Source organism: Sus scrofa, chromosome 9 (genome assembly GCF_000003025.6).
Source record: "Sus scrofa isolate TJ Tabasco breed Duroc chromosome 9, Sscrofa11.1, whole genome shotgun sequence".
Taxonomy (NCBI): Eukaryota; Metazoa; Chordata; class Mammalia; order Artiodactyla; family Suidae; genus Sus; species Sus scrofa.
The window spans coordinates 24,753,927-24,781,724 of record NC_010451.4 but is presented as its reverse complement, the minus strand read 5'-3'; the positions used below and the strand labels follow the sequence as shown (position 1 = coordinate 24,781,724).

Below are 27,798 nucleotides of genomic sequence, written 5' to 3'. Positions count from 1 at the left end.
ATGTGAAATGGAATAGCCACTCCAATGTGCTCACTTTTTAACCTTCCTCAGGACTACAAGGCCTATAATTTGTATCAGATTGTTTGGAATTTAATTTAGCTGAAGCCCTGAAGTTACAATTAAACTTCCAGTTAACCTTTCATATCTGCCCATCACTCAGTAGCTGGGCTTATCTCTGGCATCTCCAAAAGAAAAGAATCGAAAAGAACAGAATGAATGAACAACTGAAACAGTGCTTGCAACTGCTTTGCAAAGTTCAGGACCCGCAAGTCATGCTGACTGTCCAAGGAAAAAGTTCTAGCTTTCACCCTCGTTCTGAGAGCTAGCTAGAGTTACTAGGCCTACAATTTACTTGACTTTTTTTGTTTCTTTCGAATGTGAAAAAGCAAGCAACAGACCTGAATGCTTGAATTCCTAAAGGAGAGAACACCTCAAAGCTGTCTGTGCTAAAGCTAACTCTAGGATTCCTAACTAAGCATCAGAGGCAAACAAAGCATAAGAATATGCCAATTACATCAGTCCACAGGCATGAAGTTTCTTCCTAACACATGCCAGAAGCACACCTGCCAAACTTCCTAAGTTCCTCTGACCTCCAACATGAAACAGTGCTGTCTCACCGTTAAATGTACCCATCTTGAGCCACAACTAGACTGTAAGCTGCTTGAAGACCTGATGCATTTTTTGGGCAATACATTTCTTGTAATCCTTATAAATGAAAATTGAGCAAATACGGATGGAATACCTAGAATTTATTCCCTGAATTCAGAGTTACATTAAGAAACACACACACACACACACAGAGGAATAGTCTGATATTTTTAAAAATGGAAGACTTTCTTTTCCTGGAGATGTTTGAAACCTTCCAAATTCATTTATCGGCTCCTGGACCACACTGTGATACTAGCTAGAGAAGCCACCACGGCAAACTAGAGTCAAACAGGAGAAATCCACAGACGGCCACGGAAGGGATATTAATCACTGGCAAAGCTGAGACCCAAAGGTCAGGGGACCTGCCATGGAGCACAGGGAACTCCAGCAGGGTTCTTCGATAACCTCTATGGGAAAAGAACCTGAAAAGGAGTGGACGTGTCTATGTGTATAACTGAATCACTTTGCCGTACAGCAGAAATTATCACACCCTTGTAAATCAGCTGTACTTCAATAAAACTTTAAAAAATGGAAGACCAAAAAAACCCCAAAAAACAAAAAGCCCTGAGAACCAGGAAGATGGAAGTCATAAACTTGCCAACCACCTCCTTCAGCGCCAGTCCAGCTTAACTTCAGCTCAGGATTGAGCCCTGAGGGGGACATTCACAGCAGGAGAACGCACAGCACCTGTTATTGATTTTCATTCAAATTCCCCGGGGTTGGGAGCTTTGGGGAGGAAGGAGCTCCACCTCCAGAACTGAGGCAAAGCCTCGGGCAGCAGGGTTCCCTGCCCTTTGGCTCCCCAGTGAAATTCACTGGAGGCTTTAAAAAACACAGGTGCTGGAGTTCCCATCACGGCTCAGCGGAAATGAATCTGACTAGCATCCACGAGGATGAAGGTTCGATCTCTGGCCTCGCTCAGTGGCTTAAGGATCTGGCATTGCCGTGAGCTGTGGGGAAGGCCGCAGACGTGGCTCGGATCCCACGTTGCTGTGGCCATGGTGTAGGCCAGTGGTTATAGCTCCGATTTGACCCCTTGCCTGGGAATCTCCATATGACGCAGGTGTGGCCCTAAAAAGACCAACAAACCAACAAACACAGATGCCTGGGTCCTACCCACAGACAATCTGATTAAATGGTCTGGATACAACTTGTGCATCAGCTGTTGCTGATTTGGGTGATTCCAAAGTGCAGCCAAGGCTGAAACTATCTACTTAAGGATCAATTTGGGGCGTCTGGGTGGTGCGAGAAGCCTCCCAGAGTTAACCACTGAATAATATGAATAATAAGAGGGAGTGCCATAAGTGACCCATTAAATTTTATGCAAAACACAAAAATGAATGATTTTTTAAAGGACCCTTCTAAAGGCACCTTATTTGCACCAACACTTTTTAAATACTACCAACAGGAAAAAAAAAAAAATAGAAACCAAACAAACCAACAAAAAAACAAAAGAGAGCTGGTGATGGAACTACGAGGCAGCCAGTGTGTATACATGGGGGAGAAAGTAGGGCACGAACATAAACCTGTAATGCAGGCTCCCAGACACATTTAAAACACCTCAAGTTCCTCTCTGAAGTTAGGGGTGGGGAGATGGGGAGCCACAAAAGGACGACGGAGAAAAGGGCCTGAATAAATTCCAGAGTCTTATCAAAACACTAAAGATTCCAACAGCCAGAGTTCCCATCGTCGTGGCTCAGCAGTAATGAACCCAACTAGCATCCCTGAGGACCAGGGTTCAATCCCTGGCCTCACTCAGTGGGTTAAGGATTGGGCACTGCCATGAGCTATGGTGTAGGTCACAGACTGGCTTGGATCCCGTGTGGCTGTGGCGCAGACCAGCATCTGTAGCTCTGATTGACCCCTGGCCTGGGAACGCCATGTGCCAACAACAACAACAAAAAAGGTTCCAACAACCTATTTAGCCTCTGCCATGAATATGTTCTTCCAAAAACGAGCACTGTCCTAAAGAAATACAAGAATTTTTAAATTTTGTACTTTTTTGCCTACATTAGATCTTCACGAAGAATTATGAAGGCGGATTATATTCACTTTATACCCCTCCTAAAAGTTTACTTCAGCTCATATTAATCTCCCCTTCCTCCCCTAGAAAGCCGTTCTGTGACACTCTTTTGTCATTAACAAATATCCATGTCTTGATTTCTAGTTTGCACACATGGATATCTCACCTTCCCAACAAAACAGTAAGCAGAGAAAAAAAAAAAAAAGGATATCTTACTTTGACAAAGGATATATCTAAATCCTGCACACTGCCTTGCAAATGGAAGCAGGGTAAGTAAATCTTACTGAACAGAAATTCAATGGAATAAATTTCTTTTTTTTCTTTTTTTCCTTCTTTTTTTCTTGGGCTGCTCCCTTGGCATGTGGAGGTTCCCAGGCTAGGGGTCGAATCGGAGCTGTAGCCACTGGCCTACACCAGGGCCACAGCAACGCAGGATCCGAGCCGCATCTGCAACCTACACCACAGCTCATGGCAACACCGGATCCTTAACCCGCTGAGCAAGGCCAGGGATCGAACCCGCAACCTCATGGTTCCTAGTCGGATTCATTAACCACTGTGCCATGACGGGAACTCCTGGAATGAATTTCTTAAAGGGATAAAAGAAACAGAAAAAAATACACTAAAAATAGTAAAGCTTTTTTTTTTTTTTTTTTTTTTTTTTTTAGGGTTGCACCAGTGACATATATGGAAGTTCTCAGGCTAGGGGTTACATGAGAGCTGCAGCTACAGGCCTATGCCACAGCCGCAGCAACACCGCATCCAAGCCACATCATGCTGGATCCTTAACCCACTGAACAAGGCCAGGGGTCCGACCCACATCCTCATGGATACTAAGTCAGGTTCTTAACCCATTGAGCCACAACGGAAATTGTGTAAAGCTTTTTTTTTTTTAAAGAAAGAAAAGTAACAGGAATGACTTGAAGTGTGTGACTTAAAACAAAAGGAGTAATGGAAAACACACAAGGGCAAGAGTCATTGAACAAAGTTCCTTTATTAACTAGAAGCTCCACAATCTTGGAACCCTAGAAGATGGGGAAAGGTGGAATACTAAAATCTGCTTAAGGATCCCTCTCAAGGTCCCATGTACAACTTCTCTGTCCAGGCAACCAACCAAGGTTATATTCTCAGAAAGCATTTTGTTCCTTTCTTTTCTTTTCTTTGGCCACCTCGCAGCATAGGGAGTTCCCAGGCCAGGAATCAGATCAGAGCTGCAGTGGAGACCTAAGCCACGGCTGGGGCAATGCTGGATCCTTAACCCAACTGTGCTGGGCCAGGGATCAAATCCTATGTTCCAGCGCTCCCAAGACACTGTTGATCCTGTTGCATCACAGCGGGAACTCCTTAGAAAGCATTTTCTAAAGGACAATCTTACCACCTACCCCAGGCCTCCCTCTATAATCAGCAAAGGAAGTAAACACTTTGATGATATGAAGAGTCTGATCATTAAGTTTTGAAATCTGTTCTCCATTTCCTCCAACCGCCATCATGCCAGTAAACCCATTCTCAAATTTTCATCCCTTCTACTTTAATCCAAAAATATCTCAATCCTAGAACTGGCTAAAATTAAGACTAACCGGGGAGGGCCATTCCAATCCAGAACTACTAGCATGGTCATTTGTCACTGTTACATGTAACTGATAGCCTATTTGAGTAGACCCGAAGCTGGCTCCAAGCCACCAAACAAGTGTCAAATATATTCTCAATAAATTCAATCTGTGGCATTCAACTGAGTCTTTTTGTTTTTATTTCTTCAAGGAAAGGTAAGCTTGCCCAAAGTTATTCTTGGAAAGAAATTTGAGGAAAAGGAACAGTCTAAACAAAGACAGAAAAAAGCTTATTAAAGAAGTAGATACTCTTCAACTGACCAAAAAAAAAAAAAAAAATCATCTGTATGTTTGAGAAGCATATAGAATCAAATTGAGCAGAACACAGAAAAAATATGTACCATCAGGGTCTTCACAGAGGAAGTCACCTGAGCCACAAATATTTATTTAGTGCCTATTAGGCAGTAGGTAGTGTAATCACCCTCAAAGGACAGGCTATAAAAATAGAACCAACCCTCACAATGGGGTGGAAAGAGGGGTCACAAAGACATAGTCAACAATTGAGATTAAGATGTATTTCAGAGAAGTTCACAAATAAGCAAAGCAATGTGCAAGGGGTTGCGTTTCTTCCTTTAATTTTTAAAGACTGCACATCTGTGGAAACCAGGGGCTCTCTTATCTACAGGAAGGAATGGGGCAGGTTTGTCAGATTTCTTTCTGTTAAATTATCATTCATTCCTTCTTGGTGTTTGTCACAATCGGCAAAGACAAGGGTTCATCAATAGTCCTTCCCCAGCAATCAAAGGAAATCAATCCAAGTGGATGGTCCACCTGATCCCATCAGATGATCCCCACTTCATGCTCTTGCAGAAGCAAAGCGCCTCGGAAGGACCCACAATGCAAGAAAGCTAAGCATCACTCGTATTACCTTTTCCATCTTGCCCACGGGGAAAAACCAACCCACCTGTCAATGGGACAGAGGAAGGCCACAAAATAAAGCCACTTTGGTCCTATTTGCCTTATGAACTATTAATCTAGCATAACAGCACAGCAGCCATGGGGAGCTCTCCTCAGGCCAGCTGCTCCTGACTAAATATCCTCTCCTCACTGGTAACTGCCTACTTCTTTATATTTAAACATAACTCATCAGCCGGATTAGAGCGGGTCATTCTGCAGCACACGAAGAAAGCAAGGCTGATAACACAATCTGACACATCAAAAATATTCTTATGAGAGCAGCCCGAAGAGCTGCTGCTTACTGAAAAGCTGTGAGCTGGCAAAATAACCAGAGAGCATATAGGTCAGTGGGCAGCCACTATGTTTATTGCTACTCATTTCATTTTTGAGTAGCTCAGCACAACTGTAATTGCTAGTTAACAGATAGACTGGATCCTGACTATTAAAAAAATCCCCAAAAGGACTCTGCCAGGACCAGAATAAATAAATTTGAAAGTGGGAGGGGGGGGTGATAGCCAGTCACTGGTCAACAAAACACTGGCTGTGAAAATCCTGCAGCTACAAGACATGGAGCCAGCCCAGCAGCTGACCGATTTCTGATCTCTGAGCCAGCTGCTTTTCATGTGAAGTCCTCTGTGTGGTTCTGATATGAAGACATTATAACTGGACAGTTCTGGGAACTTCCTCATCCCAGCTCTCCGTGCAGAGAAACCCGCCCCAGCACCATTCATTGTCCACGTTCCAAAAGGGTAACAGCAAGGATTCATGATTAAATAGCAGCATTCCGTTTAATTCTGAGAGAACTGTTCTCCTTGTAGAAACGTTAAACACCCTTACCTCACTTCAACTCTACGAAAAAAAAAAAAAAAAGCACATCAAAGCGCTAAAGTTATTGTGAATTTTTTGGTCTTTGTCTCTTGGCGCCCTGTTTTTTTTTTTTTTTTTTTTGGCTGTCCTTTTTTCTCTCACTGCTCAACTGCTCCAATTTAGGAGTAAGAATCAAAAAAAAAAGGGGGGGGAGCAGTTAGCTCTGTGCAGTTTCCAGGATTCTGCAGAATCTCCATCTCTCCATCTCTTCTCCCTCCTTCTCTCTCCTCCATCCCCTCCCTTCCTTTCCTTCTCAGATTCAAATCTCTACGTCACAAACCAGAACATCACTCAAGCCTTCAATAAACGTTAGGAGAAGTTCCATGCCTGCCAGTGGAAGCGAAACAAGGCTCTCTTTAATCGATCCTGAGAAGGGGGCACCTCCTTGCTCAATTCCTAGATGGCGGGCTTCCCTCTTCCACCACCTGGACTTGCCGCCTGCATCAGGGGCAACGTCGTCTGCAGTCTTTCTGGCCGGTTCTCAGCCCTTCTGCATTTAACTCAGCCCGGGCGCAATCAGAGAATCTAATCCTAGCAACAAAGCCAGGCGCACAAATCCACCGTGATGAACTGGTCGGCCTGCTCCTCCGCCCCCTGCCTCCCACCACCCCCGACTTGCCTTTGAAAAGACAGGCGTTAGGGCCAGAAAATTAATACGTCCGAGGCGAGGAGGAGAAAAGCGGCGGAATACAAGGGGCCAGGAGTGGTTCGAATTCCGTTGTTTGTTTACGTGTTTCTTTTTAAATATCAAGGACCCACGAATGGGAACCGGAGCTGGTCAAGTCCCCCGTGGGAGCGTCGCACAGCCCTAGGTGCTGCCCAGACAGCTCGCCCCCCGCCCCTCTCCCGTCTGGCTGGGGCCGGGGTGAGCGGGGGAGGTTCGCGCGGGTTTGTCTGACACTTGTAAATGGAAGTGGGATCCAACTTGGAAAACAAACGCGCCAGAGTCTGGGGGCGGGGAAAAGCCGGAGACCGGGGAGAGGAGGAGAAAAGACTCTTCAATCAGCAGCGCAGACCGCGCTTCCGTCCCTGCCTGCTGCCGCGACTGCTGCAGGTTCGCCGGAACCAGAAGCTGAGTCTCCAGTTGGCGCGCGGTGGCGGTGAGATGAAGCTTGGGGCCGAGGCGGGTTGGGCCGGCCCGACGCCGGGAGCCACGGCCACCGACCGCCCACGCTCCAGGCCGCAGGCGCCTCTCGCTCCTGGGAGCCTCTCCTCTCCCCCCACCCCACGGTGATCTCTCGCCGGGCCCCTGCAGGCTCCCTCCCCCTCAGATCCCCATAGGGATCCCCTTCCACGGCCTGACTTGCCCCCATTATTACGCGGAGCCGCCGCCGCAGGATGCCACTACCACCACCACCACCACCACCACCACCACACATACGCACACACACGCATGCCGGGAGCACCCTCCGTTCCTCCTGTCGCAGGCTACCCAAGAGACGCCCTGAGCTCGCGGCCAAACTCCCGCCACCCCGCATCCTTGCCCCCGGCGCGCCCCCGCCCACGAGAGCTGGGCAGGGAGAAGTGAACAATGAAAGTTGCTTTCTGCGAGGCCTAATCGCAGTCGGTGTTTAACGGTCTCTCAGAAAGCACACGCGACAAAAGTCAGCGTGAGAAGGGAAGGAGGCGTACAGACCACAGCGCTGCTAAAAATACCCGGGCTCGCCATCTCGCGCAAGCCCAGGGGCCAGATGCTCTTTAGCTCAGCGACCCCCACTGGCGGAATCCTGGCGCGCAGCGCGCGGGAGCGAAGACGGTCCTGGCCACCTCCGCTGCCTCCGCCTCCCGCTCTCCGCGAACCCCGACCCAGGCCTCGCACCCACACTGGTCCCCGCAAGGGAGTGAACCCAGAACCGCCTGGGGAGGGCCCCTGAGGTCGGAGCTGGCGAGCCCTCGCGTTCGCCCCCGCTCCCCAACCCAGAAAGGGCTGCAAGGCACCCCCAGGACACTCAGACCCGCGCGGCTTTCTTTTCAAAGACAAGCAACCTTAACGCACGCCCGCCAAAACCCATGCACTCCCAAGGCACTCCGTTTCCCTCTCCCAGTCAAGATAGGAAAAGTCCCACCTCCCTGCCACTCCGTAAAAGGCTGTCGCTCCAGTCCAAGGGCTGCTGCCATTCAGTACTTCTCACCCTACCCATGACCCCCGCAAACCGGAGTCCAGCGTGGAGTGGCCCGGCAGCATGGCTTGTAACCCCTCGCTCTCCCTGGCGAAAGTGGAGTCTGGGCTCCCTGCTCCACCGGGCGCCTTGCCAAGCGAAGACCCAACTCGAGCCTTCGGGACTCTCAAGTACATTCATTGGCATCTGAACATCCCCGCAGCGCCCTACAGGGAAGGCTACCAGACAGGCTCGCAGCCTGGACCCTCTCATCCACCTGCAGCGAGAGGCCAGGGCTCAGAGGCCAGGGGTGGGTACACCGATCCGCAAGCCCCCTCGCGCCCCCACTCCAAATTTTCAGACCCAAACTTGGCCAACTCTCCATGCCAACCTCCCGGCTACCGCCGGGAGACCGAGCCTCCTTCCTCTCTTTTCGGCGGCGGCGGCGGCCAAGCGGCTCGGAGCTGTGCTGAGGCAGGAACTTTACAAGGTGAAAAGTTTCCCCCATGCGCTCCGCCGGCTCTCGCCTTCCCGAGCCCACCTCGCAGCCCGTTTGCACCCGACAGCTTGAGCTGTGCTCCTAGAGGCGCGCTCCAGCCGGTGCACGGGCAGTCGAATAATTATGTTAAAAATCCCCACGCACCCTTGCCTGCGCTGGCGATCCTCAGCTCCACCAGGCGCCTCTCCCGCGGTCTTCCTCTCCTGGCGCTCCTGCCCGGAGTGAGCCGGCCACCCTGCCGCTGCCGCTGCCTCCGCAGTGCCCTCCGCGCGCTCGCTGGGACTGGAGCCACGAGCAGAGGCGCTCGGCGCTCGGGACGCCGCCGCCGCCGCTGCCGCCGCGGGGTCGCAGGCGGAGGAGGGGAGCCGGGAGGAGGAGAACGGCAGCGGGAGGAGGGACACGGAGGCGCGAGATCCCAATCCGCAGCCCAGATCACAGCGCAGCCTGCCGGGAGGAGCGCCGGCTCTCGTGTCTGCTCCGAGCTGCAGCCGCCGCCGCCGCCGCTACTGCTCGCTGCCTGGCTGCTCCCGGCTCCCCATCACAGCCGACGCCGACGCTCGGCCAAGCCCCTCTCTCTCATCTCCCCCAGTCGCTTCTCTCTCGCTGTCTCCTCCTCCCAAACTGAGAGCGCAGAGGGCGAGGGGGAGCGAAGCCCCGGCGCCCGGGATGACTAGCGATCTCCGAGCGCCGCGTGGGGGAGAGGGGGCGGGGGGAGAGGGGGCTGGTGGGGGAGGCGCGGCGAGCTGGAGGGCGCTCCCGGCGCCGAGCCTGGAAGCTGGACTAATTTTAGAGCTCCAGTCTTCCCCCACCGGCCTCTCGGGGCTCCAGGATAACACCAAAGTGCCTTCCTACAGCGGATGGAGCGTGGTGCCGGCTTCAGGGAGCTCACACACACCACTTTCCGCCTCGTCCCTACCACAGCTCTGCGCGGAGGTCGAGCACGTGTTAACTCGCCTAGGACAGGTGAGGAAACTGAGGCACAGCGAAGTTAAAAGAGCTTGTCTAAGGTCCTCAGGTTACTCTGTAACGTGAAGGGGAAGCCATCAAACGTGGTGCCTTTTTTATTTCAAATGTGCTTCCCAGACAGGATTCCTGCTACTTTCCCACACATTTTTGGATTCCGGAGTCATCTCATTCCCCTGCGGAGAACGGGGGAGGGTATTAGACTAAAAAGGTAACCGTGGCACATTTTCCTCCCTCCTTCCCAGCCTCCAAATCCTTTTAAACATTGGGGGGGGGGGAAGTGTACGTGTGTGTGTAAATGCAGGCGAGGTGCTCGGAGAGGAATGAGTGATTAAGGGGGCTTGATAATTTGCAACCCAGCCTGACTGCCTGTACCAGTAGCTTCTGCAGGCACCCTCCTCCTAGGATTCCCAGTCCACACGGACTCCGCCCCCATGCACACCCGGCTGCTCCTGAGCCTTCACTTCTTGCTGTGTCTCCTCACACTTGCGCCTTTTTTCCCCTCGAAGCTGAGAGGCAGTCTTAACACCTCCCCTTCTCGCCGCCCCCCATCCTCACTGCCCCCAGCACAGCAAGGCACATCTGTCCCTACAACAGTCACGGGGGAGCTGGCACGTTGCCTTGGATGCTCTCTCCCTGGTGGTTTCTCCCCAACCCTGCCACTGGCACCAGGGGAGAGGCGCCCTGGCCCTGCAGATTTTTCTCCAGAAAAAAATCTTTGCTTTCTTTGAACCATGAAATCTCCCTTGAGGAATGAGGTCGGGATTGCAACTGGGGGCTTTGTGCTCAGTCGCTAGAGTGAACCCTTTGAAGAGTCAACTGAGTTTACCTTTCTGTCCTTCCAGCTCCCAGCTTGGGGCCTCTGCCCTGGCACAGCTACACAATGGCCTCACCACTCCCCACAGGTGGAAGGTTCCTCTTGAAAGCCTCCAGCAGTCTCGCTGCCTTGACTGCCCCATAAAGCACCCTGTGTGCTCTGGTCACTCTACCCTGAGAGTTTAATGTGAATACTAAAGAACAGTGACAGCTGCCTGTACATCAGCTAGTTCCGAGGTAACCAGCATGATGTTACCTAGGGCTCCATTGTCACAGAAAGCCAGAAGATGGATCCTGTAAGTGAAGAAAACCACCGACAGGCAGGGCTAGGAAGACTTACCTGGCCTCTAAAATGTGGTCATTTGATGAATTTAATTCTGATTTTTTTTTTCCCCAGCAGCTTTCTACTGCACTTAAAAATTTATTACAGGTAGTTATGTCCCTGGCGTGGCATTTTCCTTGTAACTGACAGAATGCAGCTACCTGTGCATTTGATGTATCTATGTATTTCCCACGCAGGTGCTTCTGTGGAAGTGCTGCAACACCTTGGCTCCTGAAACTGGGCACTGTGGATAGAGTCAGCTAGCAGTTGTTTGGCCACTAGGATGCTCAAGGAAAGAGCGCTGGCAAGGAGAAAGGGCATCTTCCACCTTCTGCCTGGGAAGACTGCCAGGTAAGTGTAGGTGTGGCAACTGCCACAGCTGCTGCTGCTGCTGCTGCTGCTGCTGCTGCTGCTGCTGCTGCTCCTGGATTTCAGCTCCTCCGAATGTTCTCTTATGCCTTGGAGGCACCTTACAGATAAGTACAGAAATCTGTCTAAATTTCAGCCTCCCCTATCCCTAGGCAGTACATAGATAATAAAGTAAACAGTCTTTCCTCCTTTGGCAGACATAAGCCATTACAGCGGGGGCGGTGGGGGGTACTTCCTACAAGAATGATAAAGTGGTTTATCTGGTGGAACACCCCTCCAGTTATTTAAGATTTGCAGAACACTTAATACTCACTCTTAGGAGGCCATTTTTATGTGTTTAAAAAGTGCCTACTATGTGCTGGTACTGTGGTAGACTCGGTGTTGGTAACATCGAAAGCTTTATGCCAGCAAGGGATCTGTTTATCATAATTATATTTGTCCCCAGCTCCCTGCACAAGCTTGCCAGACTCGGTGAATATTAGTTAATGCTTAAGAAATATTCAAAGGCTGAAGAGATAATGAAGGTTGAGCATCTTCCATCAGACCCGATGAACATGATATGTAGGACATTGAAGTGCTTTATTGGAAAGGAGGCCAAAAAATGAAAAAACCATGAGTCTATAATAAAATAATGTTCCTTGCTGTCTCACACTTTCCATGGACTGTTTCTTTTCTCTGGCCCCCACCTGCCTCTTCTAACGGCTCCAGGAGCCATCAGTTCGAAGTGGGCTCCAGGCGGGCTTCACACAGGTCCATCTGACAGTGTCTCTCTCCCTCTAGGCCTCTCTTATGTCTCCCATCCCACCCAGAGGCTGGTTCGTTGACGTTTCAGTGTAGATTAAAGCCCGGGAAGAAGTGTGAGAGCATAAAGACCCTGTGGTAAATTTTTGACCAATGGGAGTCCCTGGATAAATATTCCTTCTTCCCTCCTCCAACAAAGGGTCCTAAAGTGTGTTCTTTAGACCTCCTCAGGTGTCTTCTTGAAGAACCAGTCTCCCAAAGCAGTGGCCACGCAATAACACATCCTCGTGCTGGTTCTCCATCTTTCGCTGGGTCCCTCCTCTGTCCCTCACGTGTTCCCTGGGGGTCCTACTCCCCAGTGCAGTTCTTTCAGGAAGTCCTTGTTATCAGGGTCTTACTTTCTGGCAATTACAGTGACACACCCACCATCAATCCTAAATATTTACATTAAGGAACAAATGATGTTTCAAAAGGCATTATAGCACACACAACACACACACACACACACACACACACACACACACACACACACACACACAATGGCTGCTCTTTGTGATCAATTACATTCCACCCAAATCAGTTCTTATTAATCCCCTTCACTTTGTTTCTGAGCTCAGGAAAGCAGTGATGAGAGAAGAATCTGTCTAGTGTGACATTTGAGGCAGTGTCTACCTTACTGTTAACTTCCATAAGCATTCAAGAATGGTTCCTTTGGCGTTCCCGTCGTGGCTCACCAGAAATGAATCTGACTGGTATCCATGAGGATGGAGGTTCCATCCCGGGCCTCACTCAGTGGGTTAAGGATCTGGCATTGCCAGGAGCTGTGCTGTAGGTTGCAGTTGTGGCTCGGATCTGGCGTTGCTGTGGCTGTGGCATAGGCTGGTGGCTAAAGCTCTGATTTTCGACCTCTAGCCTGGGAACCTCCATGTGTCGAGGGTGTGGCCCTAAAAAGACAGGAAAAAAAAAAAAAAAGAGTGGCCCTTTGAAAAGAATTTGTCACCACAATGGACTATTGAGGAAAGTGGTGCCATTTCCTCCCTGGAAGTATTTAATCAAAGAATAGGTATTTATCAACTCAGGATAGGAGCAGATCTCTCAAGAAACTGGGGTACTAGAATGTTTTAGAGACAGATAAAGTCAAGTTACATTATGTCAGGGAGTCAGTTTAGGGTGATGGTTAAGTGAGCAGGCCCTGGAGGGAGACAGACTGACAGAGTTAGAATCCTCACTTTCCACCTTCAAATTCTATTATCTCGGATAAAGTACCTAATTTCCCTAGATTTTAGTTCCTTCATATGTATGCATAATGATCAGATTATTGTAAGAATAAATGACACGATTCATTTAAAAGCATATGCTCAACCTATGCTAAGCCCCTAACAAATTTTAGCTGTTATTCTTTTAGAGGCAAGTCATTGGGCCATTATTTTATATCATCTGAGCTTAAAGTCAGTGCTAGAAGCCAGAACAAAGTTCAGACTCTACTTCTCTTCTGTCCGTGTTAAAAGTCTGTGATTCTAACTTCAGGTCTGGAATGACATCTTATTATTCACTTATCTGTTAAAGACCAAACTTTTATTTAAATACAGCAAAATGATATTCTAGATATTCCATATCATGCAATCCCTCATATTTATATGGATCACATGTGCATGGGAGTATCTGTTTATGTCATTTTGGTCTTCATTAATAAATAAACCTCCTTAGATTTCAAATTCACCTTTTGCAAAATTGTATATTATAGTTAACAATGACATATCGTTGTTATATGTCGTAACAATCATTTAATCATATATGATTAAATTTATAATGCAAATATTTTCATAGAAAAAATATTTGTTTATTTGTCCATGCCCCTGGCATGTGGAAGTTCCCAGGCCAGGATCAAACCCACACCCTAGCAGTGGGTAAGACCAGATTCTTAACCCACTGTACCATATGGGAACTCCGAGAAATATTTCTTCATTTGACTCTGTATATCATAAAACATCAAGCAGCATAGAAGAGCTATTGGATACACTTTGGTTTTAGGGTCACAGACTTCTTTGGTAAAACTTATAAAACATCTCTTTAAAAATACACATATACACACCCATGCACTTTGCATTCTGTTTAGTTTCTGAGTCCCTCTAAAGTCCCTCCATTGAATCCAGATTAGGGAAAAGGTTATGCGTGAAAAAATGTAGTCCAAAATTCAAGTTCTAGTTCATCAACTTTCTAGTTACTATGCTAGCATTACTTTTTCAAACCTTCTGAAGAAATATGTAGTATCTCAGGGATTGGAGGTGCAGACTGTAGCTGAAATGAATAGTAACTCTGAAAACTCTTAAGAACTTACTGTTCAAATAAACATGTATCACCAAGGCCACCTATGTGGGAACCCACCATGAAACTAGAAGTTCTCTGAATTAACTTCCACTTAGACTACAGTGCTTATGAAAAGATAAGGAATTGGAGTTCCCGCTGTAGTGTAGCGGGGTAAGGATCTATCCTTGCTATAGCTGTGGCATAGGTTGTAGCTGAGGCTCAGATTTGAACCCTGGCCCAGGGACTTCCATATGCTGCAGAGGTAGGCCAAAAAAAAAAAAAATGATAGGGAATTAAGATGTGCTAATTTTGAGTTCACCAGTTTAAATTAAGACTCAACTGCAGGATTTTTTAGAACTTAAAGCAAAAGAGATCTTGTTACAGAGGAATATTTTGTCACTGATATTTTTAGAGTTGCAGGTATATAGTAACACTAAAGAGCAAATACTGACTTTTCTGCCTTAAACTTTCTTTTAAAATTCTCTAAAGATAGTGCTTGCCTCCAGTCCATCGCCTGCACTCTGAGCAGAGCTCTCCTTCTGCCCCACCCTTTGTACACAAGCCACTGATTATTCTTGCAGGGTCCTTCCTTGCTGCTGAGCTTTCCTAAAGCTGATCATCCCAATCTCCCTTATTTTGAAACAACAACCAAAGAAAACTTGGACAGACCTAAGTACGTAGTTTTCACTGTGCAATTTGTCTTATCCTTAAGACAAATAACTGTCCATATCCTTTGGGAATTTTCTTTTTATACCTCTGTTTTTGGCTACAATTCTCCCCTCTTTGGCTACATAGAGGCAAATAATAAATGTAACATCAGACACTCATTTTTAAACATCTACAATTCTATATTCTTTAGAACAGTCCTCTTTTTCTCTTCTATTCAGTCAAAAAAACTTTCAGATGAATGGCAAAGAAGATGCGTTTACATAATAGAATATTACTCAGCCATAAAAAAGAATGAAATATTGCCATTTGTAGCAACATGGAGGGATCTAGAGATTATCATGCTAAGTGAAATAAGTCAGACAGAGAAAAACAAATGAAATCTAAAAGTGTGATACAAATGAACTTATTTACGAAACAGAAATAAACCCGTGGACATAGAAAACAAACATAGGGTTACCAAAAGGGAAGGGAGGGATGAGATAAATTAGGAGTTTAGGATTAAAATATACACACTACTATATATAAAATAGGTAACCAAAAAGGACCTACCATATTGCATAGGGAACTGTACTCAATATTTTATAATAACATATACAAGTGGAAAAGAACCTAAAAAACAATATATAGGAGTTCTCTTGTGGTTGAACAGGTTAAGGATCTGGCGTTGTCACTGCAGCAGCTCCAGTCACTGCTGTGGTGCAGGGTAGATCCCTGGCCCAGGATTTCCACATGCCACGGGCATGGCTGAAAAAAAAAAAAAAAAAAAAGAACATCTATGCATATATACATATCTATAACTGAATCACTTTGCTGTATACCTGAATACCGAAACTAACACAACCTTGTAAATCAGTTTCATTTCAATACAAATTTAAAAAACAAAACACCCCAAACAACTATTCAACAACAACCACAACAGAAACACCTTTAAGCAACTATGTACTTGACTGTCTGCAAAGTGCTGGGGATATAATTGTATAATGGTTAGCAAAAACTGATGACATGTCTGTCCTGTGAGATCTTTGGGCCAGTGGAGAAGTCACTATTTCTCAAATGATGATATAAAGAAATGTAACAGTGAGAAGGGCTGCAGATGACTGTTTCAAGTTGTTTGTTTAATGATCACCACCATCCTAGATGGGACTCTTCCTTCATCCTTCTTCTTTATTTCTAAACTGAAGTTCGAAGCTAACCATAACCAATAAGCAAACAGGATATTTAGTGTTACACCTGATACGTGTTTTGACATACTATTAATATGACAAATGTCATCAACCATTAAGGTGTTAATAGTTTCAGGATCCCACTTCGACATCTTCCCCAAAAGTTTTCCTCTACCTTGTTGATCTTTAACTAAACCTTCTGCAAATATCTTTTTTTTTGCATCTTTTTTTAAATTTTATTTCATTTTTTTATTTTATTTTCCCCCTGTACAGCAAGGGGATCAAGTTACCTCACATGTATACATTACAATTACATTTTTTCCCCCACCCTTTGTTCTGTTGCAACATGAGTATCTAGACAAAGTTCTCAATGCTACTCAGCAGGATCTCCTTGTAAATCTATTCTAAGTTGTGTCTGAAGTGAAATTTTAGAGTTTTTTAATTCAAAAATTACTGCTCTTGGAGTTCCCTGTTGTAGCACAGTGGTTAATGAATCTGACTAGGAACCATGAGGTTGCAGGTTCAATCCCTGCCCTTGCTCAGTGGGTTAACGATCCAGTGTTGCTGTGAGCTGTGGTATAGGTCACAGACACGCTCGGATCCCGCATTGCTGTGGCTCTGGTGTAGGCCGGCGGCTACAGCTCTGATTAGACCCCTAGCCTCGAACCTCCATATGCCAAAGGAGCGGCCATAGAAAAGGCAAAAAGGCAAAAAGACAAAAAAAAAAAAAAAAAAAAAAAAAAAAAAAAAAAAAACCACTGCTCTTAAAATAGTTATTGTCTGCCCCTATATTTCTATACAATGGATAAGTTATGAATAAAATATGCTTATGTGGGCTAATCTAGTCAGATCACATTTATAACATATGTCTGTGGGAAAGCATTCCTAGTTTAAAACAACTGGCTCACAACTTTTGGGACATGGCTTGTTTTATAAACTAAGTTGTGCCTTTACCAATCACAGGGAAAGTGGCTGTGTAGCATAAAATGAGGTAATCATTTATGATAAGTTCCATAAAATCTTAAGCGTTAGAAGAGTGGTTAGAATTTTTTTATCCTGTCTTTTTATTTGCCTACATGTCATAGCTTTTTGCTTCAGCCTTCAGTGCATCTCAAAACAAACAAACAAAAAAAAACCAAAAAAAAAAAAAAAACAGTCCAAGCACAGAACAGTTGCTCAAAGGAAGAAATATGTAATCTTCTACCTTATTCATTGACTAACGCAAAAGCGAATTTTAAAAAGAAATCCATCTCAAACACGGAGCCCCCTGAATCAAAGGAAAGAAAAAAGCCTTTCCAAGAGGTTGGCGAACAAATTATAGCAATTGATTTTATTACATGATCTTAATTGAATCGGCAAAGTATGATTAAAAATAAATGTTGGCATATTGCCTTAAATCAAGGAACATAGACGCCCTTTTCATTTCGAATTCATGAAAAAGGTCTATTTATCCTTACTTTTGGAATACTTTAACAAATTAATACCTATTTCATTTCACCAGGCCAAATGTTAGCCCTGAATGTCAGCATAATGTTTCAAAATGAGCTGCATCAAACTATTTGCATAACAAAAATGTCACTGTGAACCAGCTCCTTGCTGCCCATGGCTGTGGTCAAAGGAAGCTGAAGGAACATCACCTATTTTTGTATCTGATGACTTTGTTCATCAAAAAATAACCACCGGCCAAATACAGTTGATTTTCAGGAAAGTGAGAGGGCGAAAGCTAATGATTAGGAGGAAGTGGCAGGTTCAAGGAGTTGATAACAGGATCCCACTTTTTGTCATTTCAAAATTTGCCAGTTCAAATTCAAACCGGATTTGCGGTGGTTCAATATTATTTTCCTCTGACTCTGATTCAGGAGTCCGTTTAAAACAAGCTACTTCTCTCTGTACATTTTCCATTGGGCAGATCTGGTCATTATACCGCATTTATTCAGCATTGACAGCAACTCATTCATACGCTGAAAACCTACTATGTGCAGAGGGACAGATATTAGAGGTGTTTGTGGCATAAATGCTCCCTGATATCCAGGAACTTATCCATGACAACCAGCCCCTGAATGCGGCCAGGCTGACTTTTATGGACATCAACAGAAAAGGGGGTGGTGTCCCTTAATATTAAGGCAGCCTTCACACCTTTGTTTTTTGCTATTGCACCAAGTCCGGGCCTTCCCATTGACCACCAGTCAAGGTGGAATTTCTGTGTTCCCAGTGGCACCTGGTCTTTACCTCTGTGATGGCCCTTCTCACCTCATCCTCATCTTCATCCGGTTCTGTGTCTGTCTGTCTCCCCCAAAAAGGGAACCTCTTGAGGACAGAGGCTGGAGTTCTATCTCTGTATCACCGAGGTGACCATCCCTTGGCCAGTCTCAACAAAATGTTTGCTTGTTGTAAATACACCTGGGGCTGGTTGGTTTGGCTTTGCAAGAGGTAGGAGAGCACGGGGGTGCCGCAGAAAGCCTTGCACTGTGTTCATTTTCCCGAGAGAGAGGCCTAAACCAGTGGTTCTCCAGATATAGTCCCTGGACCAGCAGCATTTGCGTCCATTGGGAACTTGTTTGAAGCGCACATTCCCGGGCCTCACGCCGGGCCTCGTGAACCAGAAATTCTGAAGGTGGAGCCCAGGGATTTGAGTTGTAATGCACTCACCTGGTGATTCCGATGTTTGTGAAACCTTGGGAACCACGCTTCTTAACACACACAGGTATTCACAGTTTAGCCTAAGCCCACGTCTTAGGTCTGATCTTGTTTCTGGAGGATGGACGTGCCACGCCCCTTTAACGCCACCTGTACAGTGATGCACAGGCTGCAGTCAGTTAGCCTGACTAATTTGGCAGAAACTCCAAATTATTCTCTTTGCTCCCGAGGGGGAGGTGTTTGGGCTTGAAGTGCCAGGTAATTGCTTCAATTAACCAATTCATTTTGCTTAGGTAGCACACAGCTGGCGCGAAAGCAGCCACAGTATCCTAGAGGTGTTCTAGCCTATTCCTCGCAGGTTGCAGCCAACTGGAGACCTGCTGGGGAGAGGAAATGAACCATGTGGGGAGGGAACAGCGCCTCTATCTGTGTGTACTTGGCCCCATTTACAAGTTTTTTTCTTTTACACCCTGGTTCATAGGATTTTCCACTACCAGGCTCTGACGTGATAGAAGAACTTTCCTATATAGTATCAAGGACCCTTTGAAGCATCCCCCCATCATTAGAATCCATGTAACAGAAGTGAACTAAACTGGAGAAATTGCTGCTGTCTGAGCACCTTTGATTTGCCTGTCAAGGCGCAGTGCAGTTTGGCAGGGACGTGAACCTGAACTTGTGCCCCTTATGAATATTGTTGCCATCAGCATCACAGGGGCACACTGTTTCTGAAACCTGGAGATGGGAATTTTGAGGCAAGTGATGATAAGCAATCCTGGTCAGTTTTAAGAAGCAGTTGATTTACTAACACGGATTAGGCACCTAAAGAAAAAAAAAAAGACTGTTTAAGGAGTGACAGGGAAAATAGTTTCATTTTCTTCAAGTTGTGCCTAAAGTCAGTAACTTTTTTCTTTTTTTTTTTTAGCCATGCTGCGAGTATTACTTTCCCTGAGATAGGTGAAACCTGGTGCCAATAACTTTTTATTTGCCTTTAAGACAGAATTGACTCACCTTATAGAGCCTTCTAGTGTTCCAAGTTGGAAGGCTTAGGTGAAGAAATGTCTGAAGGAAATTTCATTTCTCAGTACAGATTTCTGAGCTTGTTTGGGAGTGACGGTAATGGCATCACAGGCTATTGAAGTACTGCTCCCGAAGTCAGCCAGGAGGCCAGAGGGGTGTGAAAATCACCGGCGAATCTGTCGAGCATCCTTCAGCTCATGAAAGTAGCACAGAGGGGTTTTAACAGTGGTCGCCGTTGAGAAAGCTGGCCCAGACTAGATATTGACAAATACCATTTAGAGATCACATCATATTTTTTGTTTAGTGGTTTTTGACATGAGAGCAGTGAATTGTTGGTTCTTTAAACTCTGAGTAAACATGTATGCTTTAGCCCGTGATGGTTAGACTATTTGGAAGCTCTAGAGAATTCAGGAAACTCCAGGTTTTAATTATGGCAAATTTGAGTGTTACTTATAATTAGAGGATTTATAATAATATTCTGATAAGGTTAAGGTTGGATGAATATACTCCTTAATTACCAAGATGGAAAAATACTTTTATTCATTTATTATCCCATTTATTACTTGTGCAAGCATAAGTGCATTCTATACACACCCTGAGTGTCTATAACGTTCCAGAAGCAGAGGCCCTGGAGGTTAATATGACACACTTTCTGCCTCAAGGAGCTTGCATCCTGTTCTAGTTGTATTTACTCCTTTACTGTGCCCTAGAACACAAGTTAGCAGCAACTTTAATTCAGGACAATGCTTATATTTGCTTCCTGTGCAGCATCCCTGTCCCCTTTTAGGGTCTCTCCAAGTCTACATCTTACTTTCATTGTACGGCAACAAGGAAAGCTTTTTGAGGTCCACACCTGTAGCATACGGAAGTTCCCAGGCTAGGAGTTGAATTAGAGCTGCAACTGCCCGCCTACACCTCAGCCATAGCAACATAGGATCCAAGCTGTGTCTGCGTCCTACACTGCAGTCTGGCAATGCTGGATCCTTAACCCACTGAGCGGGGCCAGGGATCGAACCCACATTCTCATGGAAACTAGTTGGGTTTGTTACCACTGAGCCACACCAGGAACTCCCCCCGCCCCTGCATTTTTTTAAGTGAACAAGTGTTTGAAAACCATTTTCAGAACAGCTATTAGGATCTCAGAAGTGTATCTCTGCTCCACATGGTATAGAGACCCCAGACTGGTTCCTGAACTGCCCCAGGGTATTTTTTCTAGTAGTGTTTTCTCTTGGAGCAACTGGATTCCTCTGGAAATAGGAACAGCTGCTCTTGCCCCCCCCAAGGCTGGAAACAGCCCTCCTGCGAGCAGACTGTGGCACATGGCAGGAGGAAGACGGCTTCTCCCTACCTCCATTCTACCATGGCGCACACTTGGTCAGATGCATCTGCATTTCCCTAGCCATTGATTAATTGGAAGGAGCGTAGTAGTTAGTCTGAATGATCCTTCCATTCTAAGTATAAGCGGTGCATCATCATGGTTTTGCATCAGTAAGGACTGATACATAACCGTCCTTCCCGATTCTAGATTCTTGCTTTTCACAGTGCCATTCCCTGACTTGGCCTGGCGTCTTGGGTGGTCCTCTGCCATTTCACCGGTGAGGGCACTGAGATACTGCAGCAGCAGTGAGCTCACAGCAAAGTCTGCTACTCCAAAGTCCATAGCTCTTGAGTGGAGCCAATTTGAAATCTCAGCCAGGATCTTTGAAGTCCAGTCCAGCCTCCAGGCTGATGTGAGCCTACATTTGTCTCAAAATGACTGTCTCCCACCCTGGCCGTCTCTGCCCTGCAACAGAGACACATAAAGACCTTCAACCCAAAAAGAGCAAAAGGCAGAGAGAGAAGGTTGTCCTTTTTTGCTCCAAATCATAACCATATGTATGTATGTATGTATGTATATGTCTCATTTATATCAATAATCTCATAATATATATGTATATTAATATATATGCCATCTAGCTATCCTAACCTCAAAGACTTAGTCGCCTTAACCATTCAACCAAATGGTCTCATATGCTTGATACAGTATTTGATTTGTTTGCTTCTGGCCACATTCCTTGCTCTCAATGCGCTTCCACTCTAGTGGTAGAGACAAGTGTTAGACTCCTAACAAAAAGCAACAATCATAAAGGACATTTTCTCACTGTTGGAGAGTAGGGCACCTAATAAGAGATTTGTCATTCCCAGGAAATGAGAAATGATGGCATGCCAAGATTATCAGAACCTTCGTTGAAGAGGTGCCTCATGGGCAAATGCTAAAGTATGGGAGGGGATTCAGAGAGATGGGCAGAATGAATTGGTAATTCCACATGACTTGCATAAAGGGATCACTATGCAGGGCAGAAATGTGTTAAGACTTGTTCTAAGGGAGTTCCCGCTGTGGCGCGATGGGATGGGCAGTCTCTGCAGCACCACGATGCAGGTTCGATTCCTGGCCTGGAACAGTGGGTTAAAGGATCCGGTGTCGCCATAGCTGAAGTGTAGGCTGCATCTGTGGCTTGGATCTCATTCCTGGCCCAGGAACTCCATATGCTGAGAGGTGGCCAAAAAAGAGATGTGTTTTAGGGACAGCGAGAGAACTGGGCTAGAGCTTCTCTGTGGGAGTTTTAGTGGAAAATAAAAATGTGAAGTCCAGGTTTTAAAGATCCTGGAATGCTAGGCAAGGGAGTCAGTGCCATCTTAGGGCAGCTGAGAGGCACTGAGGGGTTTCGGTTGAGAAGGAACACGATGAAGACAGTGTTTTTGCAGTGGCGTGTGATCCACTTTGAAAGGGAAGAGCCTAGAGCAGGAGAAACCAGGGAGAGTGAGGAGGGCAGTGGCTGAGAGGGTGGGATTTGGGACTGGAGGAAGCTGCGTTCAGTCCCGTCTCAGCCCCTTCATTTCCTGGCTTGTGCATTTGTCCTTTAACCCTTCTGCGTGTCAGGCTTGGATAAGAACCTCTGTCACCTTCATACATTCAGCACAAACTCCCAAGAACCTACTCTGCCGGGCACTGTTTGGGGCACTGGGGATACAGCGGTGGGTAAAATGGACAACCCCCCTCCCCGGTTCTCTGTAGGACGATTCGCTGCAGGAGAATTGGGAGAATGATATGATGTATATGGTGCCCCTGGTGTCCAGTAGCTACTCCATACATGGTGACTCGAAGTCCATGGTAGTTGTAGTCAGGTCACAAAACAGAAAAATTGCAACAACATGCTTTTCCAGAACCATTGGTCACCAGAGAACAAACACAGGGATGCCTTTCAGGATTCCATCCCATTGGCTCTCTCTCAAGGGAGCCGCTATATTTTGGTTCCAACTGGGCTGGATTTCAAGAGCTTGAACGTTTCACACCTGCATGGACTTACCATGCTAGTCGCAGACCCGCTGTGCCAGACTCCAGTGATCCAGGAAGGGTCGCCCCCTCTCCAGATGCCCGGGCAGTAGAGCTCCCCTCGCCAGCTCCATCCCCTCCTCCTTTCCCCCAAACAGGAGGATCAGAAGGGGTCTCGGTGTGGTCAGGCCACCTCCGCCACAGCAAAAATGTGTCCTGCAGGGATCTATTCATGATCTGAGCACCTACAGCTTTTCTCGCCAGCTGGTGGACCAAACTATGTTTGATATCTTTAATATCCTCCAAAGCGATGCCAAGCAAAGCCCTGCAACACATTGTATGTTTATTCTGCATTAGCAACTCTCTCATTTGACTTGGAGTCCACTGCCAGTGTTATTTCCCGACTCTCTATTACATGTGGAATATTGTGCTGGATGTTAGGCTTGAAAGTCTGGAAAAGTCCATATTCCTCGTTGTTTTACTTCAAAGGAGCTATCGCTAGACTATGAGGCAGAAAACAAGGGTTCTAGTCCTGGCTGTGGCATGTGATCCTGAACCATGCATGTAAATTCACTGTGGCATCAGAACTGTAAAGAGAGTTAACATTCACTGAACTGCTCTCTGCTTGGTAGTGTGCTCAGTGCTTTACATACATTATCTTATCTTATTCTCCCAGCAACGGGATGCAGTGCATATTATCATCATTCTTCTTTTATACGTGAGTGAAGTGAGGCTTGGAATGCCCACCCCGACCCCACGACCCCTAATGGAAAAACCAAAGTTGAAGCTACATCGCTCTTAATCCAGAGCCCCGAGGCTTAACCTTCATTCCCCAGGGTGATTATAAACATCTAACGTTTATATATGTAAAAGCGCACTTTGAGCTTGGAACAAATGTAGAAAATATGCTTTTTCTTCACCCATCAAACCTTTGAAATCAGGCTTGTATCTGATTCTGTGTCTATCTTATTCACACTCGGGATGAACCAATGGGCGATCGAGGCTTTTTGGATGGACAAACCATGTGTATACTTTGCAACCTTCTTCCCAGCCCCACTGCCATATCGAATTCATCACCACGTCCACCCAACTGCCCCAAACGTTGCTATTTACAGAAGGAATTTGATATTATGTATGTATTGAAACGAAGCGCCCCTAACTCTAAAATTCTATTTTAAATGGCTACACAATTTGGAGGACATGCATATATATGTAAAAGGCTCAACTGTCATACTTCGGGATTTCTACCTTGTTAAACTGAGAAGCCGTCCTCCGGTATTGCCATGACTGCAGAATGAAGGGAGCACAGAAATGCAAAGGGAGAGCCAGGCACACACTGCTCACTCAGGGGGAATAAATAACGACAGGCATCCCGGAGCAGTTATTTTTAGGAGGATTTTGAAGGGATGGCAGGCGGCCTCGCCTGTCCTATTAGGATGTGCTGTCCCGACCCCTGTCCGCTGGTATTCTCCCCGCATCCCTCTCCTGCTCTCCTCACGCTGTAAGACTAGCTATCAAATTAGCAGTTCTTTTCAACAGCGCGCACTGTTTGTTGATCTTGTTTTGTGTTTTAAGTAGCCGTGAGGTCGCAGACACTGCTTCAGTGCCTTCCTATCTTTTCTGCTCCAGGACCTCACACAGCCCCTGGTGACCGAATCTTGCCTCAGGCTGATGACCAGGGATCCACCTGGTGTCCGTGTGTGTGCCCCCCAAGGTGCAAAATGAACGCTCTGTGGACTGAATCTTCGTCCAATGGGAGATGGGGGCCTGTGGATAAACTCTCTTCCTTCCTTCTATGGATGATCCTGAGATTGAGGTTATATAGCACTCTCGGTGGTTCTGGGGTGGCCAGTTGATAAAGCATCTTTGTATCAGCTCACTTTCCTGCCTACCTTCTCTCCCTTTCTCCCATACTCGTCCTCCCAGTAAATTAAGAGCATAAATACCCTCTGTCACAGGCTCTGCTTTCTGGGAGACTCAGTTTATGACAAGCATTAAACACGGAAGGTCAGCGGAGTTCCCTCGTGGCTCAGTGGGTTGGGGATCTGGCATTGTCACTTCTGTGGCCTGTGTTTGATCCCTAGATTTGCATGCTGTGGCCGCAGCCAGCAACAACAGCAAACAGAAAGGTTTCAGTAGCTTAGCCACGAATATCCTTAAAATGAGGTCTTTATTTTCATTTTCAGACACGTCCACAGTATGTATGCATAAGTTCCAGGACCAGGGACTGAACCCACATCACAGCAGCAACCCGAGCCATAGCAGTGACAACATTGGATTCTTAACCCCTGGGCTACCAGGGAACTCTGAGGTCTTTATTTTCCTCACTCATGGAGACCGACGGTGACAGTGAGAAATGTAGATGTGAAAAGGCATCAGTCAGTTGTCGAACTACCCTAAAAGCCTAAAAATCATGTCCTTCAAGAATAGCTATGGAAATGATCTGAGTTAGTGCCACAGTATTCAAGATGAGTAAAAAGTAGACCATCTATTATGTGTTTTCTAACATTACGTAAAATACGTAATTATGTGTATGTAAGAACAGCAGGAAAGAAGAATACTAGTATGTTCGCTGTGTTATCTCTGGGTGGTGGTGTTAGGGCTGATGACTTATTTATTTATCTGGTCTTTTGATAATGTTTCCTATTGTTGATGATCAAGGCCTGCTCTTAAAGTTAGAGGGGGGAAAAATCTGGTTCTTAGAAGTGAGTCTAAAGAGTCCTTTATTCCTTCTTTCAGGCTTTTTTTTTTTTCCTCCATAAAAGCAAATGTGCATTTCTGTCCGAGGAAGCAGAGTGGCATCCCAGAGCCTTCTCGTTCCCCACATCAAGGGTTGCTATGGGTTGTGCTCTAAGGCAGTTGCCAGTAGAAGCCCGGGGATGGCTTCCCCCTTCAGGTCTGTGGGAGCTGCCACGGCAGAGAGGCGGGCGACACGTTTGCGGGTGGGAGGAGGATATTAATGACGGTAATGTGGGGGGGAAGGCACTGAGTGAGTACCACAGTGTAAAGATGCTATCAGAGCACACGGGTGGATACCTACCGCCCCGAAGTCTAGATTTACCCTGCGTTTCTACACAGCATCACGACGGCCCTGAGCACCACCCTCAGTGGTGATGACTGATAAGGAGAAGTAGGTACAGAATATTATATAAATTATCTATTACAATATGTAACCTTGGGATTGACTTTGACCACTAAGCGAATTCCGTGGAGATCCATGCAAACTTGTTCATAGTTTCATAGAATAGTTGTTTCATAGCTCATAGAATCAATAGGTATTCCTTTTAATTGCTGAATGTGAATTCACTGTATAGACTATTTTTTTTTCTATTTTGATGTGTTTATGAATATATCGGTAAAACTCGTGTTGAGATAACTTTCGTATCATACTGATGTGTTGAGGTAGTGTTGTCTCATATACTTTTTTAGTGTAGTTTTTTTTTTTTACCTCTACATTATTTCTTACAGTTGCATGTGAATCTATAATTATCTCAAAATAAATATTTTATTTACAAAAAGAAGTAGGTACAGGAGTTCCTGTCGTAGCTCAGTGGTTAACGAATCCGACTAGGAACCATGAGGTTGTGGGTTCGATCCCTGGCCTTGCTCAGTGGGTTAAGGATCCAGCACTGCCATGAGCTGTGGTGTAGGTTGCAGACGCGGCTCGGATCCCGCGTTGCTGTGGCTGTGGCATAAGCCGGTGGCTACAGCTCCGATTCGACCCCTAGCTTGGGAACCTCCATATGCCACGAGAGCAGCCCAAGAAAATGGTAAAAAGACAAAAAAAAGAAGAAGAAGTAGGTACAGTGGTTCCTTAGCATCATGGTTCCTTTACACGTGGGTAAAATAGCCCATGTCGGGGAGTAGGAAGATTGTGCCTCAGCCCCGAGTCCCTTACAGGTGCCTGACATCCCTGCATTATTAGCTCTGATAGGTTCAGGGTCTTCCTGGGAAGTCATTCTGTTATAGCATTTCCATGCTTATCATTTTATATTGAATATTAGATTTTTCCATCTTTGGCAACAAAGAGTAAAAAAAGGTATGAGTCGGACTTCAGATAATCTGTGGGAGCAAACTATTGTTTATCATAGAGAAAGCCCAAGGGACTGTGTATTTCTAAAAAAATAATTTTACATATTTCTATATCGATCTAGCTAGCTGGCTATCCATCCGTCGGTCATCTATTTATCACACATGACCCCAGGCCTGTTTGATTGCAAGACCCAATTTGACTGCCAGGTCCAAGTGGTGGATGGCCCCCGATTCTTCACCCTTTCTAAATTTGTTCCTTTTGCCACGTGACTCTGCAGTTGCTCCCTCTAACCTTTGAACTGGGCTATCAGTCTTGCTTTGATCAATGATGTACGAACAGAAATGGCAGCCCTTGCTTATTTCCACTTGTCCTCCTTTCCCCTGCCATGGTCACAATAAGAATCTAACACAACTGGCCCACAATCCAAGATGCGAGCTATTTGAAGCATACCGTCCTCCCAGAAGCACAGGCTAGACCAGCTGGCCCCCAGCTGACCCGCAGATGCATGATCAGTAATTAATGATTGTTATTTTAAGCCACCAAGTTTGGAGTGATTAATTACAGAGCAATAGCTGAGTGATACAATGCTCTTTTTGTTCTTACATCTTAAATTCATTGCATCATAGCTCACAAAACTTTGAGCATCATGTGGGCAGAAACATTTTTTTTTCTCCAGAACAGTGTTCAGCACTTAATATGGGATTGGTAAGGTATGTTGAATGAATGATTCTTCACAGTAGTTCAAAATCAACCTTTTCAGACTTAACTCTTATGTTGTAGGTTAAATTGTGTTCCCCCCAAAAAGATGTGT

The 27,798-nt window shown here is 46.0% G+C and overlaps 1 protein-coding gene and 1 long non-coding RNA gene across 3 annotated transcripts in view; one reads left to right on the top strand and one right to left on the bottom strand.

The window, feature by feature from the left end:
• The window catches only part of FAT3 (FAT atypical cadherin 3), a 704,031-nt gene extending 694,700 nt beyond the window's left edge, over positions 1 to 9,331 (bottom strand). The window contains 1 exon segment of the mRNA XM_021102333.1: positions 8,782 to 9,331. The gene's annotated coding sequence lies outside the window, so the exon portion shown is untranslated.
• The window catches only part of LOC106504847, a 314,513-nt gene continuing 296,086 nt past the window's right edge, over positions 9,372 to 27,798 (top strand). For both annotated transcript variants that reach the window (XR_002346982.1, XR_001298708.2), the window contains exons 1-2: positions 9,372 to 9,600; positions 10,936 to 11,089. This is a non-coding gene — a long non-coding RNA (uncharacterized LOC106504847). The remainder of the gene's footprint in view (positions 9,601 to 10,935; positions 11,090 to 27,798) is intronic.